This window comes from Triticum urartu, chromosome 1A (assembly GCF_056163025.1).
Source record: "Triticum urartu cultivar PI428250 chromosome 1A, HENAU_Tu73, whole genome shotgun sequence".
Classification (NCBI taxonomy): domain Eukaryota; kingdom Viridiplantae; phylum Streptophyta; class Magnoliopsida; order Poales; family Poaceae; genus Triticum; species Triticum urartu.
Window position 1 is genome coordinate 219433983 of NC_141873.1, and position 19954 is coordinate 219453936.

Below are 19954 nucleotides of genomic sequence, written 5' to 3' on the forward strand. Positions count from 1 at the left end.
AGGGCTGTTTTGAAGAATAACAAGAAAATGTGGGAAGAATGCTTGCCTCATATTGAATTTGCTTATAATCGTTCATTGCATTCTACTACTAAGATGTGCCCTTTTGAAATTGTGTATGGTTTCCTACCTCGTGCACCTATTGATTTGTTGCCTCTTCCATCTTCGGAGAAGGTTAATTTTGATGCTAAAGAACGTTCTGAATTGATTTTAAAAATGCATGAGTTAACTAAGGAAAACATTGAGCGTATGAATGCTAAATATAAACTTGCTAGAGATAAGGGTAGAAAACATGTTGTGTTTGCACCTGGAGATCTTGTTTGGTTACATTTGCGTAAAGATAGATTTCCTAATCTGCGCAAATCAAAGCTAATGCCACGTGCTGATGGTCCTTTTAAGGTTTTAGAGAAAATAAATGATAATGCATATAAACTTGAGCTACCTGCAGATTTTGGGGTTAGTCCCACTTTTAACATTGCAGATTTGAAGCCTTATTTGGGTGAGGAAGATGAGCTTCCGTCGAGGACGACTTCATTTCAAGAAGGGGAGGATGATGAGGACATCAATACCATTGTTACACCCACAGCCCCTACTGTTACATATACTGGACCAATTACTAGAGCTCGCGCACGCCAATTAAATTACCAGGTACTTTCGTTTCTTGGTAATGATTCTAATGTTCATGAGATTATGATGCTGCCTAAATTGGATACATTTGTTTTGCTTACAAATGAAGGTCCTAGCTTGGAGAAGGATGAACATTGGAGCAAGAACACGAATGGAGTTGATGGCATGCGCAAGGGGATCAAGAACGGAGTTACAAGTGATGATTTCAGGACTTTGAAGCCGCCATAAGGAGTGCATGAAGCCATGGACGAAATATACAAGATGCCACTTCATAATATTCGTCCATAGGCTATTCTAGGTGCTGCGTCACCTTATTAATGGGCCAGGCCCATGTAATTTCGAAATACTTAAGTATAGGCTATTTTTAGAGTCCGTATGTGTGGGGAAACAAGAGTTAGGGTTGGTTTCGGACCCCACCCTCAAGGGCCACGAAATTCCCCTCTCTTCCTCCATATATACAGCCCTTAGGGCGTCGTCTAGACTTGGGTTTTGTTTAGATTAAAAGTTCGCCATAGCTGCAACTTCGCGTACTTCGTTTGTGTCCAACGACCAGACCAAGACGTCACAGAACCCCACCTTGATCAATAAAGCTTTCATCTTATATTCGCAATATCCAGATTGCAATCTCAGCTTCTTGCTTGTTTTTCGTTTGCTCGCAGGAAACAGGCCCTCGTGGTCAGGTTGATCGTGCTCCGGCGTGGTCAATAACCCCTCGGAAGTTGGTTTAGCGATTGCTAAGGCGCGACGTCTCGCACGTTCGTAGTCGGATCGTCAAGGTCGACTCCCACAGAAAACGATAGCCACCATCTCATCGAAACATCGGGACACCTTTGCCTCTATCATTATTACTTGGTAGACCATGGCAATTTGATAAAAATTCTATTCACCATGGTAGAAACAATCAGTATACTCTTGTTCATAAGGATAAAAATATTACTTTGCTTCCTATGACTCCTGATTCCAATTTGAAAGATGATATTAATAGAGCTAATAAAGCAAAACAGGAGAAAACTAAGAGTGAAAATCAGATTGTGGCAAAAGAATTTGAGCAACAAATGCAGCCTAATAATAATAAACAATCTAGTGTTGCTTCTGAAATTAAATTGAAAAGTGCATGTTTACTTGCCACCAAATCTGATATTGATGATCTAGATTTTAGCAAATCTGTTTGCTATGCTTTTGTGTGCAAAGAGGCATTATTTTCATTCGAGGACGTGCCTTCCTCTTTGCCTCCTGCTGTCACTAACATTTTGTAGGAGTTCGCCGACGTCTTTCCACAAGATGTGCCACCGGGATTACCACCTATTCGCGGGATTGAGCATCAAATTGACTTAATTCCCGGTGCATCATTACCCAACCGGGCACCATACCGTACCAATCCAGAGGAGACGAAGGAGATTATGCGTCAAGTACAAGAACTGCTCGACAAAGGTTATATACGCGAATCCCTTAGTCCTTGTGCTGTTCCTATCATTTTAGTGCCGAAAAAGGATGGTACGTCGCGTATGTGCGTTGATTGTAGAGGCATTAATAATATTACTATTCGTTATCTTCATCCTATTCCTAGGCTAGATGATATGCTTGATGAATTGAGTGGCTCTACAATATTCTCCAAAGTTGATTTGCGTAGTGGTTACCATCAAATTCGTATGAAATTGGGAGATGAATGGAAAACAGCATTTAAAACTAAGTTTGGAATATATGAGTGGTTAGTCATGCCTTTTGGGTTAACTAATGCACCTAGTACTTTCATGAGGTTAATGAACGAAGTTTTACGTGCTTTCATTGGACGATTTGTGGTAGTTTACTTTGATGACATATTGATTTATAGCAAATCTTTGGAGGAACATTTGGAACATTTACGTGCTGTTTTTATTGCTCTACGTGATGCACGTTTGTTTGGTAACCTTGGAAAGTGCACCTTTTGCACCGACCGAGTATCTTTTCTTGGCTATGTTGTTACTCCACAGGGAATTGAAGTTGATAAAGCCAAGATTGAAGCTATTGAGAGTTGGCTGCAGCCCAAAACGGTCACACAAGTGAGGAGTTTCCTTGGCCTCGCTGGTTTCTATAGGCGTTTTGTGAGAGATTTCAGCACCATTGCTGCACCTCTCAACGAGCTTACAAAGAAGGATGTACCTTTTGTTTGGGGTACCGCACAGGAAGAAGCCTTCACGGTATTGAAAGATAAGTTGACACATGCTCCTTTACTCCAACTTCCTAATTTCAATAAGACTTTTGAGCTTGAATGTGATGCTAGTGGAATTGGATTAGGAGGTGTGTTATTACAAGATGGAAAACCTGTTGCATACTTTTCTGAAAAATTGAGTGGGCCTAGTCTGAACTATTCTACTTATGATAAAGAATTATATGCTCTTGTTCGGACCTTAGAAACATGGCAACATTATTTATGGCCCAAGGAATTTGTTATACATTCTGATCATGAATCTTTGAAACACATTAAAAGTCAAGCAAAACTGAACCGTCGACATGCTAAATGGGTTGAATTCATTGAGACTTTCCCTTATGTGATTAAACACAAGAAGGGTAAAGAAAATGTTCTTGCTGATGCCTTGTCTCGTCGTTATACTATGCTTTCACAACTTGACTTTAAAATATTTGGTTTGGAGACCATCAAGGATCAATATGTTAATGATGCTGAATTTAAAGATGTATTGCAGAATTGTAAGGAAGGGAGAACTTGGAACAAGTTCGTTCTTAACGATGGATTTGTGTTTCGTGCTAACAAGCTATGCATTCCAGCTAGCTCCGTTCGTCTTTTGTTGTTGCAGGAGGCGCATGGAGGAGGATTAATGGGACACTTTGGCGTCAAGAAGACGGAGGATATACTTGCTACACATTTCTTTTGGCCAAAGATGAGACGGGATGTTGAGCGTTTTGTTGCTCGCTGCACTACATGTCAAAGAGCTAAGTCACGACTCAATCCTCATGGTTTATATATGCCTTTGCCTGTACCTAGTGTTCCTTGGGAGGATATATCTATGGACTTTGTTTTAGGTTTACCTAGAACAAAGAAGGGGAGGGATAGCATATTTGTTGTCGTGGATAGGTTCTCGAAAATGGCACACTTTATACCATGTCATAAAAGCGATGATGCTGTTAATGTTGCTGATTTGTTCTTTCGTGAAATTATTCGCTTACATGGTGTGCCAAATACTATTGTTTCAGATCGTGATACTAAATTTCTTAGCCACTTTTGGAGATGTTTATGGGCTAAGTTGGGGACTAAGCTGCTTTTTAGTACTACTTGTCACCCCCAAACTGATGGACAAACTGAAGTAGTCAATAGAACATTGTCTACTATGCTTAGGGCTGTTTTGAAGAATAACAAGAAAATGTGGGAAGAATGCTTGCCTCATATTGAATTTGCTTATAATCGTTCATTGCATTCTACTACTAAGATGTGCCCTTTTGAAATTGTGTATGGTTTCCTACCTCGTGCACCTATTGATTTGTTGCCTCTTCCATCTTCGGAGAAGGTTAATTTTGATGCTAAAGAACGTTCTGAATTGATTTTAAAAATGCATGAGTTAACTAAGGAAAACATTGAGCGTATGAATGCTAAATATAAACTTGCTGGAGATAAGGGTAGAAAACATGTTGTGTTTGCACCTGGAGATCTTGTTTGGTTACATTTGCGTAAACATAGATTTCCTAATCTGCGCAAATCAAAGCTAATGCCACGTGCTGATGGTCCTTTTAAGGTTTTAGAGAAAATAAATGATAATGCATATAAACTTGAGCTACCTGCAGATTTTGGGGTTAGTCCCACTTTTAATATTGCAGATTTGAAGCCTTATTTGGTTGAGGAAGATGAGCTTCCGTCGAGGACGACTTCATTTCAAGAAGGGGAGGATGATGAGGACATCAATACCATTGTTACACCCACAACCCCTACTGTTACATATACTGGACCAATTACTAGAGCTCGCGCACGCCAATTAAATTACCAGGTACTTTCGTTTCTTGGTAATGATTCTAATGTTCATGAGATTATGATGCTGCCTAAATTGGATACATTTGTTTTGCTTTCAAATGAAGGGCCTAGCTTGGAGAAGGATGAACATTGGAGCAAGAACACGCATGAAGTTGATGGCATGCGCAAGGGGATCAAGAACGGAGTTACAAGTGATGATTTCAGGACTTTGAAGCCGCCATAAGGAGTGCATGAAGCCATGGACGAAATATACAAGATGCCACTTCATAATATTCGTCCATAGGCTATTATAGGTGCTGCGTCACCTTATTAATGGGCCAGGCCCATGTAATTCCGAAATACTTAAGTATAGGCTATTTTTAGAGTCCGTATGTGTGGGGAAACAAGAGTTAGGGTTGGTTTCGGACCCCACCCTCAAGGGCCACGAAATTCCCCTCTCTTCCTCCATATATACAGCCCTTAGGGCGTCGTTTAGACTTTGGGTTTTGTTTAGATTAAAAGTTCGCCATAGCTGCAACTTCGCGTACTTCGTTTGTGTCCAACGACCAGACCAAGACGTCACAGAACCCCACCTTGATCAATAAAGCTTTCATCTTATATTCGCAATATCCAGATTGCAATCTCAGTTTCTTGCTAGTTCTTCGTTTGCTCGCAGGAAACAGGCCCTCGTGGTCAGGTTGATCGTGCTCCGGCATGGTCAATAACCCCTCGGAAGTTGGTTTAGCGATTGCTAAGGCGCGACGTCTCGCACGTTCGTAGTCGGATCGTCAAGGTCGACTCCCACAGAAAATGATAGCCACCATCTCATCGAAACATCGGGACACCTTTGCCTCTATCACCAGCCCCACAAGTTCAAGAACGTAAAGCAAAGTTTGATGGGAAGAACAAGGTTGTGCAACACATGAACTTCAAGAAGAAGAATGACAATAAGAAAGGTGTTTGTCATGTGGGGATCCTGATCATTGGGCTCTTAGTTGCCCTAATCGCTATGACAAGCTAGGCGGGTTGACCACTGACGGCCGGTTAGCTTCTTGGCGGCGACATGGAGTCAGAGAGCTATGTTGGAGAAGCATGCTGCTTCTACTTAAATGCTCGTGCAGTTGGCTGACTAACACGTGGGCCCAATAGGCATCTGGGCCACATGTTAGTTACGCAACTGCACCTGCAGTTAAGTCATTGAAGCTTCTGTTCGGCTCAGCCGGACACAGGTGGGTAGCTTCGGTTAATTAATTATACCTCCAGCGCACCCCTTTTTAGTTGAAGAATGTATGAAATGTAATGAAATCCGGCATGTTTATATGTAATCCGACCATGTATGAATGAATTTATTTCGATTAGTTTGAATTCTTGTATCACTGACATTGGATGAACATGCAAAACAATACGTACTAGCATTATTCCCAGGGTGATCACCTCGTTTGCAGCAGTTTCACATGTACTCCCTCCGGTCCTTTCCAGTCTGTATACAAGTTCTGTCTGCAGTCAAAGTATCTCTACTTTGACCAATCTTATAGAAAAAAGTATGCACTTTCACAATTTGCGAAGTAAAAAGGAATAGAAGGAGTACAAAGAGTTTGAGCAGCTTTTTAGCGTTCATGTACATTGCAGTCAAACACACAGGCCTGGCAATTCATAGAGGACATTCAAAACAATCTATGATTATGCATCTCAGCGATTCACATGTTAGAGCCAATATTTACTTCACAACTAAAGAATAAAGAAAAAATGGATCGACGCTGCTGATAGCAAAGGGCTTCCCATTCGAAAATATCAAACGCGTGTCTTCTTGCTAAAATCAATGAGCAAAATTTGACAAGGTTTTCCCATTCCGAAATATCAAATGCCTACGATTGTGGAATGGGCAGGGTTTGCCATCAGTTCGGACATTGACATGGCACCTCGTGCTAAATAAACCAGTTGTTCTTTTTGTGCAGTTCCACCAAAATCATCCAAATTCGCGCATAGCTTGTATGATTTTGCCCTTATATGTTGCAACGCCTTGAACTTATCAACACCTCCTTTCTTGTGGTGGAAATGAATGATTCGATGTATTCATGAACATTTTGTGCAGTTCCCATTGAAATCAAGCTGAGCACCCCTGTTTGCACAAATATAAAAAAGTGATTAGTATAAAGCAAACTGTACTATGAGTTGACAGTTTAAACAGGCACCTACATGGTCCATGTAGAGCAGACTTTTAGAAAAATGGAACTCACCGGAAACAATCCTAGAACAACATTGTACTCGTGCATCACAACAAGAAAATGGAGATTTGTCAGTCCTTATGAGTTGAAGTTAGTTTGGTCTTGTGGGGGGTAATGTAACCATCCTTCCACTGCTCCTTCTGATGAGAAGATAGATAGGGCTTCTTCATCCTGGCATAATCAGAACTAGTCACTTCACATACTCCATATTCTTCTTCAGAGGAGGATGATCCTGTTGTGCAAAGACAAGAGGATAACTAAATGCTAGCATCCCTGTTTTCTCGAAAAAAAGGAAAGGAAATATTTAAAACATCACAGATGAAGCACTTCTCAAGGACAATACCACTTTTTGATGACAATATCTAAACAGTAGCATAACACCAATAAAGATGACAAAGCTCAATCATATGGATGAAATCAATGGGCGAATACCAACCTTTGTCAGGAGGCTTATTGTGTAGAGCATACATATGAAGCACTTCTCCGGAACCATCTGTTGCTATCTACTGTGGTGGCCATGCTTACTATATACTACTCAATTAGATTAATGTTTCCAACATCTTGTGCAGTTCCACTAAAATATATGGTATCTTCAAAGAAGATCCCTGTTTGCACAAGTAGAGATAATTACGTATTACACTAAGAGTGGCATCAAATTAGTGGCAAAACAATTGCTCGTTCCAGCCATAGCAATAAATTAAGATGCAAAACTATATCATTACTTGTGTCATCACAGTTCCAGTGCTTCATTACAGCACCAGGAGTTGATTTTTGTTTTTCTTCTGCTTGTTCTTCCCCTTCATCACTTTGTTCAATAACAGACAAGCTTCGCCTTCAATGTAAGATTTGGCATGTCAATTAGGTTGCACAAGTATAGCACTAAACAATGACATTAATTTTCTGAGGAAAGTGGCAAAATACAAGCCAACAGTTGTGAAATATCCTTATCTTACCTCAATGGGATATTGCGGTGCACATACAGATTGGAAGTCTTGTCTCCATTTGTGTAGTTCCCTAAAATCAAGCAACATTACCGAACAAGTAGCACAACATATGAAAGCACACTGCAGAATCATGTGAAAGAAGTCTAGTACTGACCTCTCATGATGCGAAATTCAAACAACTCACAAGAAGATCTGAACCTAATTTGCCAACACGGATAGGAAGTAAGATCTCCTGTTGTGTAGTTCCACTAAGATCAAGCAATCAAGCAACGTTGTCGGTGTGACACTTTGGTTGAACTGCACAAAACACTCTTAAAACAAGAGTATTTTGTGTAGTGCAACAAAAGGTCACAATGGCAACGAGGTGAAGTAGATAACCCTGTTTACACAGAGGTGCAAAGGAAACAACTAGTGGTCAATAACGGTGGATGACACAGAAGCCAACAAAAAGAAGCATCTACCTTATTTAAATGGGAAAGAAAGCAAGACAGTAGCATTTCTCAAACGGTGGCATTGACTAATATTAACAGAGAGATTATATTAATAATAAAATTCGTTAAACATGTAATTTGCTTTTAATAGTGGCATTGCATCAATTTTCCAGCGGCATTATTAGAGGGTGCTTGTTTACAGGGACATTTTGGTGGAGGGACTAAAAAAACTCCGTGTCAGTCCCATCTAAACCAAACAGGAGGGACTTTTAGGGACTAAAAGTGGGCATTTGGGACTAAAGAAAGAAGACCCCGAGGGAGAGTCTTTTTGGGACTTTTTCCAACAGTTGCCCCTGCCACGCATCACACCTTGTCTCTGTTAGTTCATTACTAGAGGTAACATGGTCTTTTAGCATGTCATTTAATAACCTCTAGTCCATGTTTAGTCCCTAGAACCAAGCAGGTAGGGACTAGGGAGTTTTTAACCAAACAGGGCCTTAGATTAACAACAGCTAAAGAGTTGCATGGGACAGTGGACGCACCTGCACCATGTGCATCTACCGATGTACTGGGGTGATGCACAGTCTGTTGCAACATAGAACAAACAACCAAGGAGCATATTTGTGTTGGTCCCAGTTTTTTTATCTTTAGACACCTTTCCCTATGTGAGCGCAGCAAATCTATTCCTGCTCAAATTCTACAGCCTTGTCCCCCAAAACAAAAGATCAGTTTGTTACAGATGTGCGTACTGCGTTTGTCATTGTTTTCCCTTTTCGACCAACATAGGTGCTGGATAGCCAGTCTGTACTAGTACTTTCCCCACTTCCTTTCCTCTGTGAACCACGTCCTAGATTTATGCTATACAACTTTTCCCACTACTTTCCCCCATTCCTGTCCTCTTTGAACCATGTCTTAGATTCATGCGATACAACTTTCCCCACTACTTTCCCCCTTCCTTTCCTTTTTGAACCACGTCCTAGATTCATGCTATACAACTTTTCCCACTACTTTCCCCCATTCCTTTCCTCTTTGAACCACGTCCTAGATTCATGGTATACAACTTTCCCCACTACTTTCCTGATTGATCCAACACCTAGATTAGAGTGCAGAAGCGAAAAAAGCCCACATGCAGCTAGAGCAATGCATGTGGAATAAGTAAATTATACCTTAAGGTTCTTGGGGTGTGGTTCAGTGGGTGACCGGAGGCCGTTCGACCCACATTATGTACGGTGGCAAAGAAGAAGGGGTCGGAGGCCCTCCCACGCCGCTGTTGGGTGAAAGTGAACAGCTGTGCCGGTAGTGGATTCCCTCCCTTGCCGGTGGTGATAGCGTTAAGCCTCCTTCCCTTCCCGGCGGACGGATCCTATCGGCTCTTTGACCAGCAGTGAGGGGAGAGAGAGAGGCCAACGAAGTCTTGTTTAGATCTGGAGAGGGTGAGAGAGTGTGAAGAGAGCAACTACAAGCAGACCAGTAGTGAGGGGAGAGAGAGAGAGGCCACCGAAGTCTTGTTTAGATCTGGAGAGGGTGAGAGAGTGTGAAGAGAGCAAATACAAGCGCTGAGGCTCCAGCGTGTATATATATACTGGAGAGAGAGTGAAGAGTGCAAACCCTAGAAAACAAGCACCGAGGCTGCAGCTTATATGTGATGAGGTGATTATACGGTCACTACGAGATCGTATAGCTCCGTATCCATCCATTTTGACCAGTCAAAGAATCCTCCTGGCACAAATTATGCTCAAGTGTAGTTATCGAACCCGAGACCTCAAGTTTGATGAGCGAACAAGCTAACCAGCTACACAACCCTCCCGTTATGTTCAACGAGAGGAAAATAACCTTTTATACATTCCTGCATTCGTGTGACAAGCATGCCGTGTTTTTTTGTGTGTGGGAGTCATTGGGATTTAAATCATAATCGTGTCATGTGGCTTTGGTGGTAAGACTATACACAGTGGTGCAGAAATAATGCAGCCTTAGTCACCTTACCTCTCTCCACATAACGTTGGGTCCCACTAGTCAGAGGGTGAAACAAACAAATTAATAAGAAAAATTAAAAGCGCCAGCGGTGTATCTTACCTCACACATCTCGCTACTGCTCGGGAACACTGTCCAATTGACCCCTCTGTTCGCTCACGTACTATTTTAAGTGAATCCTTATTATAACATGCACACAATTTTGGGCACTTCTATTTGACCTAAGTCAGTGTGCCACCGTATCTCGTACGACTCCCTCTGTCTAGGTGTAATAAGTCACGTTAGAAGGTGTAGCGGGACCAAGGTGCAAGTAGATTGGAGAAGGAGAAACTTGACCGGTCATTCCTCCAATCAAAGCCCTGATTTCTGTCTCTAAACGCAAGAATTAATCCAAACAACTAAGAGATGCCGTTTTAGCTACCATGCAGGGCCACGTATTAACTCGCATGCAAGCCGACTTTGATTTCTTGACTTATCAACAAGTAGTTGCGCTCCATGCATTGGGTTTCCGGGGGAGATAACAAGGCAGAGTAAGGAGTGTTTGGTTACATTGCTTAGGCTGGTCATAGTGGTGAGTAACTTGGACTAGTACAACATGCATATGTTACTAGTCTATGTTACTACTACGCGAAGTTTGCCGTCGGAAGCGAGCCGATCTGGCTCTCCTGAGCTAGCAAGGTTTTTCTAGCCCACCCAAGCTAGCTGGCCCACAAAAGCTAACATATTTTAATAGTTCCAAACGCCTAACCTTGCCCGGCTATGCTATAAGTTGTTCTTGCTAAGGATCCAAACGCTCCCTAAGTAACAACGCTCGCTAGCAACGAGGCCAGGAGGGGATTGAGATGCGAAGTTAATGGACGACGCCTAAACATTTTGGGAATATCTGATTTTCGTAGGATGACTTAACACCTAGACGGAGGGAGTACTACTCCTCAGTCCAGGTTTGATGGAATATTCGTCACCTCTTCTCTTCTGGTACGTACTCCATTTGTATCTCACTTCCACTACTAGGGAAAACCTTACCAGTAGCGCTGGTTTTTCAGCTACCAGTAGCGCGGTCACCAGCGCTACTGCTACGGCGCTACAACTATTTTTTAGCAGTAGCGCTTGTTTAGGCCAGCGCTACTGGTAAGTTCAGATACTAGTAGCGCGGCACTGGAAAGCGCTACTGGTAAATGAGCGCTGCTGGTAATATTTTGGCCCGCGCCATTGCTAAAATTTATGTTTTTTTTTGCATTTTGGCGCTGTACATGTTTAAACAGATATATCTTTTATACAGTAACAACTCATCATGAACTAGTCTGTTTAAGTAGCATATTCATTACCACTTGTCATCACCACCAAACAATGTTCGTCAATGAGACATCATATAACAAGTTGCTCACTAGTCATAATCACAACTCCTCCTCCTCATCATCAACTCTAACACATTGTAGCACATAATAACACATTCTAGCTATGACCTACTCTTCTCATAGGACGTACTCTACCCTCTCTTAGGTAAAATACCATAAAACAAGATAGGCATTGACTCTCCATTAAGGAAAATTGACTCTCCATAATAAAGAATGGAGATCATCCTGTCTCCAAGTCTTGGCCTACGCACAATGTTGCTTCCAAGTAGCTCTCTATGATGGTCGAAACATTTTTTGAAATCATTTATTATCATGGCTTCCTCGCTTTTAGAAATCCGGTATGGACAGGAGTGATGTGGATACTGCGGCTGACCTGGCCGTGGTGGCCGTAAGCTCATAACATCAACGCGACCTCTCAGCAACATCAGATGAGGCACACAATCCATCAGGATTTTCTGTTCAAAAACATAGTAATAACTTTGTAGTTAGCAATGTAGTTTAGTTTTAGAAGAATCTATGCAAAAGATGCACAGATGTCGTAATAGTAGAAAATCTTACCATGCTATCTCCATTGATGTTACCGTAGTTCAATACATGCACTAGTGGCGCGTATTGACCATAATGTGGAGGAGTTTGATAATAGCTATTGTAATTCTCAAGATCAGTCAAAAATGCGATAAGACCATCTTTCTCCTTATTAGTTAATTGTGCTTCATCATTGTAGTAGTAGGTTCTGTCTACCATTTTCCGTACATTTTTTGAAGAATGAAAATAAGCTGTCAATGGAAATAAGCTGTCAAATATTTTGAAATAAACAATATAAATTACTTAATAAATATGTTTGAGAAACTCACACAGCGGTAGAACTGAAAGCGTGTCAACAAGGACCCAAATGGTCATATTCTTTTCGTCGATGTCAGGATCACCAAGATCGAAGGTGAGAAGCATACCCTCATGAAAATCATATGCCTTGCAAAGGGCTTCCCAATTCAGGCAACCAAAATTGGATGAGTTCACAGAATTGTATAGATTTACAGCAAAATCATAACCATGATGGGTCCTTAGTTGAATTATCTTTGTCTCCATGCTTTCATGATCTTCAAAACCCATCTTCTCCAAGACATAATGATGAGGACATCAATACCATTGTTACACCCACAGCCCCTACTGTTACATATACTGGACCAATTACTAGAGCTCGCGCACGCCAATTAAATTACCAGGTACTTTCGTTTCTTGGTAATGATTCTAATGTTCATGAGATTATGATGCTGCCTAAATTGGATACATTTGTTTTGCTTACAAATGAAGGTCCTAGCTTGGAGAAGGATGAACATTGGAGCAAGAACACGAATGGAGTTGATGGCATGCGCAAGGGGATCAAGAACGGAGTTACAAGTGATGATTTCAGGACTTTGAAGCCGCCATAAGGAGTGCATGAAGCCTTGGACGAAATATACAAGATGCCACTTCATAATATTCGTCCATAGGATATTCTAGGTGCTGCGTCACCTTATTAATGGGCCAGGCCCATGTAATTTCGAAATACTTAAGTATAGGCTATTTTTAGAGTCCGTATGTGTGGGGAAACAAGAGTTAGGGTTGGTTTCGGACCCCACCCTCAAGGGCCACGAAATTCCCCTCTCTTCCTCCATATATACAGCCCTTAGGGCGTCGTTTAGACTTGGGTTTTGTTTAGATTAAAAGTTCGCCATAGCTGCAACTTCGCGTACTTCGTTTGTGTCCAACGACCAGACCAAGACGTCACAGAACCCCACCTTGATCAATAAAGCTTTCATCTTATATTCGCAATATCCAGATTGCAATCTCAGCTTCTTGCTTGTTCTTCGTTTGCTCGCAGGAAACAGGCCCTCGTGGTCAGGTTGATCGTGCTCCGGCGTGGTCAATAACCCCTCGGAAGTTGGTTTAGCGATTGCTAAGGCGCGACGTCTCGCACGTTCGTAGTCGGATCGTCAAGGTCGACTCCCACAGAAAACGATAGCCACCATCTCATCGAAACATCGGGACACCTTTGCCTCTATCAAGTGGTATCAGATTTCCAGGTTGCTCGGTGAGATTTTACAGTTTTTCGTAGATTAGATTGAGTCTGTTCTTCATACCTACAGTCCACGAAAAAGCCAGAAAAAAAAATTAGGGTTAGTTCATCATATCCGAACCAATCTGAGCCTTTGCATAATCTTTTTAGGGTTTTTGCTTTGTTGAATTTGCGGTTGCATCGTCGTGTCAAGTTGCTGGTCTTAGAGTCTAGTCTTTTAGAGTTTCGAGTTCTGGTCACAAGTTGTCACGCCGCCGCCGCACCATCATCATCGCCCATCTACCACTTTTGCTTATCCGCCACCCCTCTGAATCCATATCCATATACCACCACCAATCCGTATCCATATACCACCATCAATCTCTATCCATATACCACCACCGCTACCATATACCACCACCGCTGCCATATACCACCACCATATATCCACCACCAATCCGAGTTCTTCTCATATTAGGTTTGTTTTTGAGATCAATCTCAATTCCGATTCGTGTTTCCTTGCCTGCGTAGGTGTCGAAAAAAAAAAAAAAAAAAGAGTCTGGAGACCCCCGGGCAGTTTTTAGGCCAAAATTTTCACGGGCAAAAATATTTTTTCCCTATCCTATTTTTAGGCTTTTCTGAGTCTTTTGAGCCACGTGCCATCATAGTGATTTTTTGTCGCACTTTTTCGTCGTCGCTGCCCTGATTTCTGAAAAAAAAAAAGTGAAAAAAAAATTTCGTGCCCATCCTATCAGTTTGACGAGGGAAGAGTTTTGAGACACTCGCCATTATAGTAATTTTCGCAAAAAAAAAAAAAGAGGAGCGCAAAAAAAAAAAAAAAAAAAAGAGGAGCGCAAAAAAAAAAAAGCGAAAAAAAAAAGTTCCAGAGTGTGCTTTTCCCTTATTTACGTGCAGCGCCGTGATTTTGTTAGTGTTCTAGGCTCGCGTCTCTAGCACGGTCTAGCCTAGGACCAGCACAGTACCGTCGTTGAGCGTTTATTCAACTTTGCATCTCTGAATTGATTATTGCTGACCCTTTTTGCTACCATACTATAAGCCTTCCCAGCTCCACATACCTCTACGTCGTGCGTTTGACTCTCCCTGGCAATCGCTCTATCCAAGCTTTTGAGAGTTTTGACTACAACGGTTGCCGATCACCGCCTGCTGCTGGGTAAGAACTGGTAAGAATTTGAGATTTGCTTGACGGATTTGTGACACCCGCCACCACCACCTCTTGTTAGTATTCTGTAGGATCATATTCTTGTGTGTTTTCTATTGTTGCTAACCATGGCAGGATCACAAGCCGACGAGACTGACTGGGAGAACATGACGAATCAGGAGTTGCATGATAAATTTCAGCAAATGATGAATGGACAGGTGCAGGATGTGCTAAATAGATTTGAAGAGGCCATGGAGAAGATAGATGACATGGAGAAGACGTTCGAAACAAAGCTCGATGACAGGTTTAATGAATTGCTCGCGCGTCTTCCACCACCACCACCGGCTGCACCTAACGCACCTCTACAACAACAACAACGACGACTACCTACACATCGTGAAACAGCCCTCCGCCGAGCGAGCCGTCTCCCTCTTGCACCTGGCCAAACTGTTGGTGCTGCTGTTGCTACTTCTGTGGCTCCTGCTGCTGATGCGGAGGAGGGTGATTTTGCTGGCGATTACGAGGATGAGGTTGATCAAAATCAGAACTACGTGCCACCACCAGCACAGCAACCATCAGGTCGTCCACATGCAAATAATGGCAATGGTAGGGCTCACGCTCAGGTACGAGATCATGACCATCTCCCTAAACTAAAATTGAATATTCCACCATTTGAGGGTAGATATGTTCCTGATATATATCTTACTTGGGAGTTAGAAACTGAACAACGATTTACATGTTTACAATATCCCGAGGAGAGACGTGTTCCTGCTGCTGTTTGTGCATTCACTAGTTTTGCATGTGTTTGGTGGTCTGAGCATTGTAGATTATATCCCATTCCTGCTACTTGGGCTGCTTTGAAAACTGCTATGCGTACTCGTTGGGTTCCACCATATTATCAACGTGAATTACTTCAAAAATTGCAGCGCTTAAGACAGGGAAAAAATTCTGTAGAAGAATATTATCAGGAATTACAAACTGGCATGATTAGATGTGGTATTGTTGAGGAGAATGAAGCTATGCTTGCACGTTTTATGGGTGGATTAAATAGAGAGATTCAGACGATTCTAGAGTATAAGGAGTATACTAATATCACTCGTTTATTCCATCTTGCTTGTAAAGCTGAACGTGAAGTGCAGGATCGACAGGCATTGGCGCGGACTAACTTTTCTGCAGGTCGACCTTCTTCATGGACACCACGTGCATCATCTACTTCCACACGTTCTGCTTCACCGGCGCCTCCGTCGGCTGCCACCTCCAACCGTGATACAATAAAGCAGGCACAATCACCACTATCTGCCAAGAGCACACCTTCTGGGCCTGCAAAGAGCTCTTCTTCATCCATGGCATCAACAGGGCAGACACATGATATTATTTGTCGACGTTGCAAGGGTGGAGGTCATTATGCGAGAGAATGCCCATCTAAGCATGTGATGATTGTTACTGAGGATGGTGGGTATGAGTCCGCTAGTGACTATGATGAGGAGACTTTGGCTCTTATTACACGTGACGAACACGGTGGAGACGATTCTGATCATGAGACGCAATACATGGCTCCTGAAGATGCTGACAGGTATGAATGTTTAGTTGCTCAACGTGTTTTGAGTGTGCAGGTTACACAAGCTGAGCAAAATCAGAGGCATAATTTGTTCCATACAAAGGGAGTTGTGAAGGAACGTTCTGTTCGCGTGATCATAGATGGAGGGAGTTGCAACAACTTGGCTAGCATCGAGATGGTGGAGAAGCTATCTCTCACCACAAGACCACATCCACATCCTTACTACATCCAATGGTTCAACAACAGCGGCAAGGTTAAGGTAACACGTACTGTTCGTGTGCATTTTAGTATCTCTACATATGCTGATTATGTTGATTGTGATGTGGTACCTATGCAAGCATGTTCCTTATTACTTGGTAGACCATGGCAATTTGATAAAAATTCTATTCACCATGGTAGAAACAATCAGTATACTCTTGTTCATAAGGATAAAAATATTACTTTGCTTCCTATGACTCCTGATTCCATTTTGAAAGATGATATTAATAGAGCTAATAAAGCAAAACAGGAGAAAACTAAGAGTGAAAATCAGATTGTGGCAAAAGAATTTGAGCAACAAATGCAGCCTAATAATAATAAACAATCAAGTGTTGCTTCTGAAATTAAATTGAAAAGTGCATGTTTACTTGCCACCAAATCTGATATTGATGATCTAGATTTTAGCAAATCTGTTTGCTATGCTTTTGTGTGCAAAGAGGCATTATTTTCATTCGAGGACGCGCCTTCCTCTTTGCCTCCTGCTGTCACTAACATTTTGCAGGAGTTCGCCGACGTCTTTCCACAAGACGTGCCACCGGGATTACCACCTATTCGCGGGATTGAGCATCAAATTGACTTAATTCCCGGTGCATCATTACCCAACCGTGCACCATACCGTACCAATCCAGAGGAGACGAAGGAGATTATGCGTCAAGTACAAGAACTGCTCGACAAAGGTTATATACGCGAATCCCTTAGTCCTTGTGCTGTTCCTATCATTTTAGTGCCGAAAAAGGATGGTACGTCGCGTATGTGCGTTGATTGTAGAGGCATTAATAATATTACTATTCGTTATCGTCATCCTATTCCTAGGCTAGATGATATGCTTGATGAATTGAGTGGCTCTACAATATTCTCCAAAGTTGATTTGCGTAGTGGTTACCATCAAATTCGTATGAAATTGGGAGATGAATGGAAAACAGCATTTAAAACTAAGTTTGGATTATATGAGTGGTTAGTCATGCCTTTTGGGTTAACTAATGCACCTAGTACTTTCATGAGGTTAATGAACGAAGTTTTACGTGCCTTCATTGGACGATTTGTGGTAGTTTACTTTGATGACATATTGATTTATAGCAAATCTTTGGAGGACCATTTGGAACATTTACGTGCTGTTTTTATTGCTCTACGTGATGCACGTTTGTTTGGTAACCTTGGAAAGTGCACCTTTTGCACCGACCGAGTATCTTTTCTTGGCTATGTTGTTACTCCACAGGGAATTGAAGTTGATAAAGCCAAGATTGAAGCTATTGAGAGTTGGCCGCAGCCCAAAACGGTCACACAAGTGAGGAGTTTCCTTGGCCTCGCTGGTTTCTATAGGCGTTTTGTGAGAGATTTCAGCACCATTGCTGCACCTCTCAACGAGCTTACAAAGAAGGATGTACCTTTTGTTTGGGGTACCGCACAGGAAGAAGCCTTCACGGTATTGAAAGATAAGTTAACACATGCTCCTTTACTCCAACTTCCTAATTTCAATAAGACTTTTGAGCTTGAATGTGATGCTAGTGGAATTGGATTAGGAGGTGTGTTATTACAAGATGGAAAACCTGTTGCATACTTTTCTGAAAAATTGAGTGGGCCTAGTCTGAACTATTCTACTTATGATAAAGAATTATATGCTCTTGTTCGGACCTTAGAAACATGGCAACATTATTTATGGCCCAAGGAATTTGTTATACATTCTGATCATGAATCTTTGAAACACATTAAAAGTCAAGCAAAACTGAACCGTAGACATGCTAAATGGGTTGAATTCATTGAGACTTTCCCTTATGTCATTAAACACAAGAAGGGTAAAGAAAATGTTATTGCTGATGCCTTGTCTCGTCGTTATACTATGCTTTCACAACTTGACTTTAAAATATTTGGTTTGGAGACCATCAAGGATCAATATGTTAATGATGCTGAATTTAAAGATGTATTGCAGAATTGTAAGGAAGGGAGAACTTGGAACAAGTTCGTTCTTAACGATGGATTTGTGTTTCGTGCTAACAAGCTATGCATTCCAGCTAGCTCCGTTCGTCTTTTGTTATTGCAGGAGGCGCACGGAGGAGGATTAATGGGACACTTTGGCGTCAAGAAGACGGAGGATATACTTGCTACACATTTCTTTTGGCCAAAGATGAGACGGGATGTTGAGCGTTTTGTTGCTCGCTGCACTACCTGTCAAAGAGCTAAGTCACGACTCAATCCTCATGGTTTATATATGCCTTTGCCTGTACCTAGTGTTCCTTGGGAGGATATATCTATGGACTTTGTTTTAGGTTTACCTCGAACAAAGAAGGGGAGGGATAGCATATTTGTTGTCGTGGATAGGTTCTCGAAAATGGCACACTTTATACCATGTCATAAAAGTGATGATGCTGTTAATGTTGCTGATTTGTTCTTTCGTGAAATTATTCGCTTACATGGTGTGCCAAATACTATTGTTTCAGATCGTGATACTAAATTTCTTAGCCACTTTTGGAGATGTTTATGGGCTAAGTTGGGGACTAAGCTGCTTTTTAGTACTACTTGTCACCCCCAAACTGATGGACAAACTGAAGTAGTCAATAGAACATTGTCTACTATGCTTAGGGCTGTTTTGAAGAATAACAAGAAAATGTGGGAAGAATGCTTGCCTCATATTGAATTTGCTTATAATCGTTCATTGCATTCTACTACTAAGATGTGCCCTTTTGAAATTGTGTATGGTTTCCTACCTCGTGCACCTATTGATTTGTTACCTCTTCCATCTTCGGAGAAGGTTAATTTTGATGCTAAAGAACGTTCTGAATTGATTTTAAAAATGCATGAGTTAACTAAGGAAAACATTGAGCGTATGAATGCTAAATATAAACTTGCTGGAGATAAGGGTAGAAAACATGTTGTGTTTGCACCTGGAGATCTTGTTTGGTTACATTTGCGTAAAGATAGATTTCCTAATCTGCGCAAATCAAAGTTAATGCCACGTGCTGATGGTCCTTTTAAGGTTTTAGAGAAAATAAATGATAATGCATATAAACTTGAGCTACCTGCAGATTTTGGGGTTAGTCCCACTTTTAACATTGCAGATTTGAAGCCTTATTTGGGTGAGGAAGATGAGCTTCCGTCGAGGACGACTTCATTTCAAGAAGGGGAGGATGATGAGGACATCAATACCATTGTTACACCCACAGCCCCTACTGTTACATATACTGGACCAATTACTAGAGCTCGCGCACGCCAATTAAATTACCAGGTACTTTCGTTTCTTGGTAATGATTCTAATGTTCATGAGATTATGATGCTGCCTAAATTGGATACATTTGTTTTGCTTACAAATGAAGGTCCTAGCTTGGAGAAGGATGAACATTGGAGCAAGAACACGAATGGAGTTGATGGCATGCGCAAGGGGATCAAGAACGGAGTTACAAGTGATGATTTCAGGACTTTGAAGCCGCCATAAGGAGTGCATGAAGCCTTGGACGAAATATAC

At 41.7% G+C, this 19954-nt stretch overlaps 1 pseudogene; it reads left to right on the forward strand.

Moving 5' to 3' along the window:
* The window catches only part of LOC147990646 (uncharacterized), a 177925-nt pseudogene that overhangs the window by 125371 nt on the left and 32600 nt on the right, over positions 1-19954 (forward strand).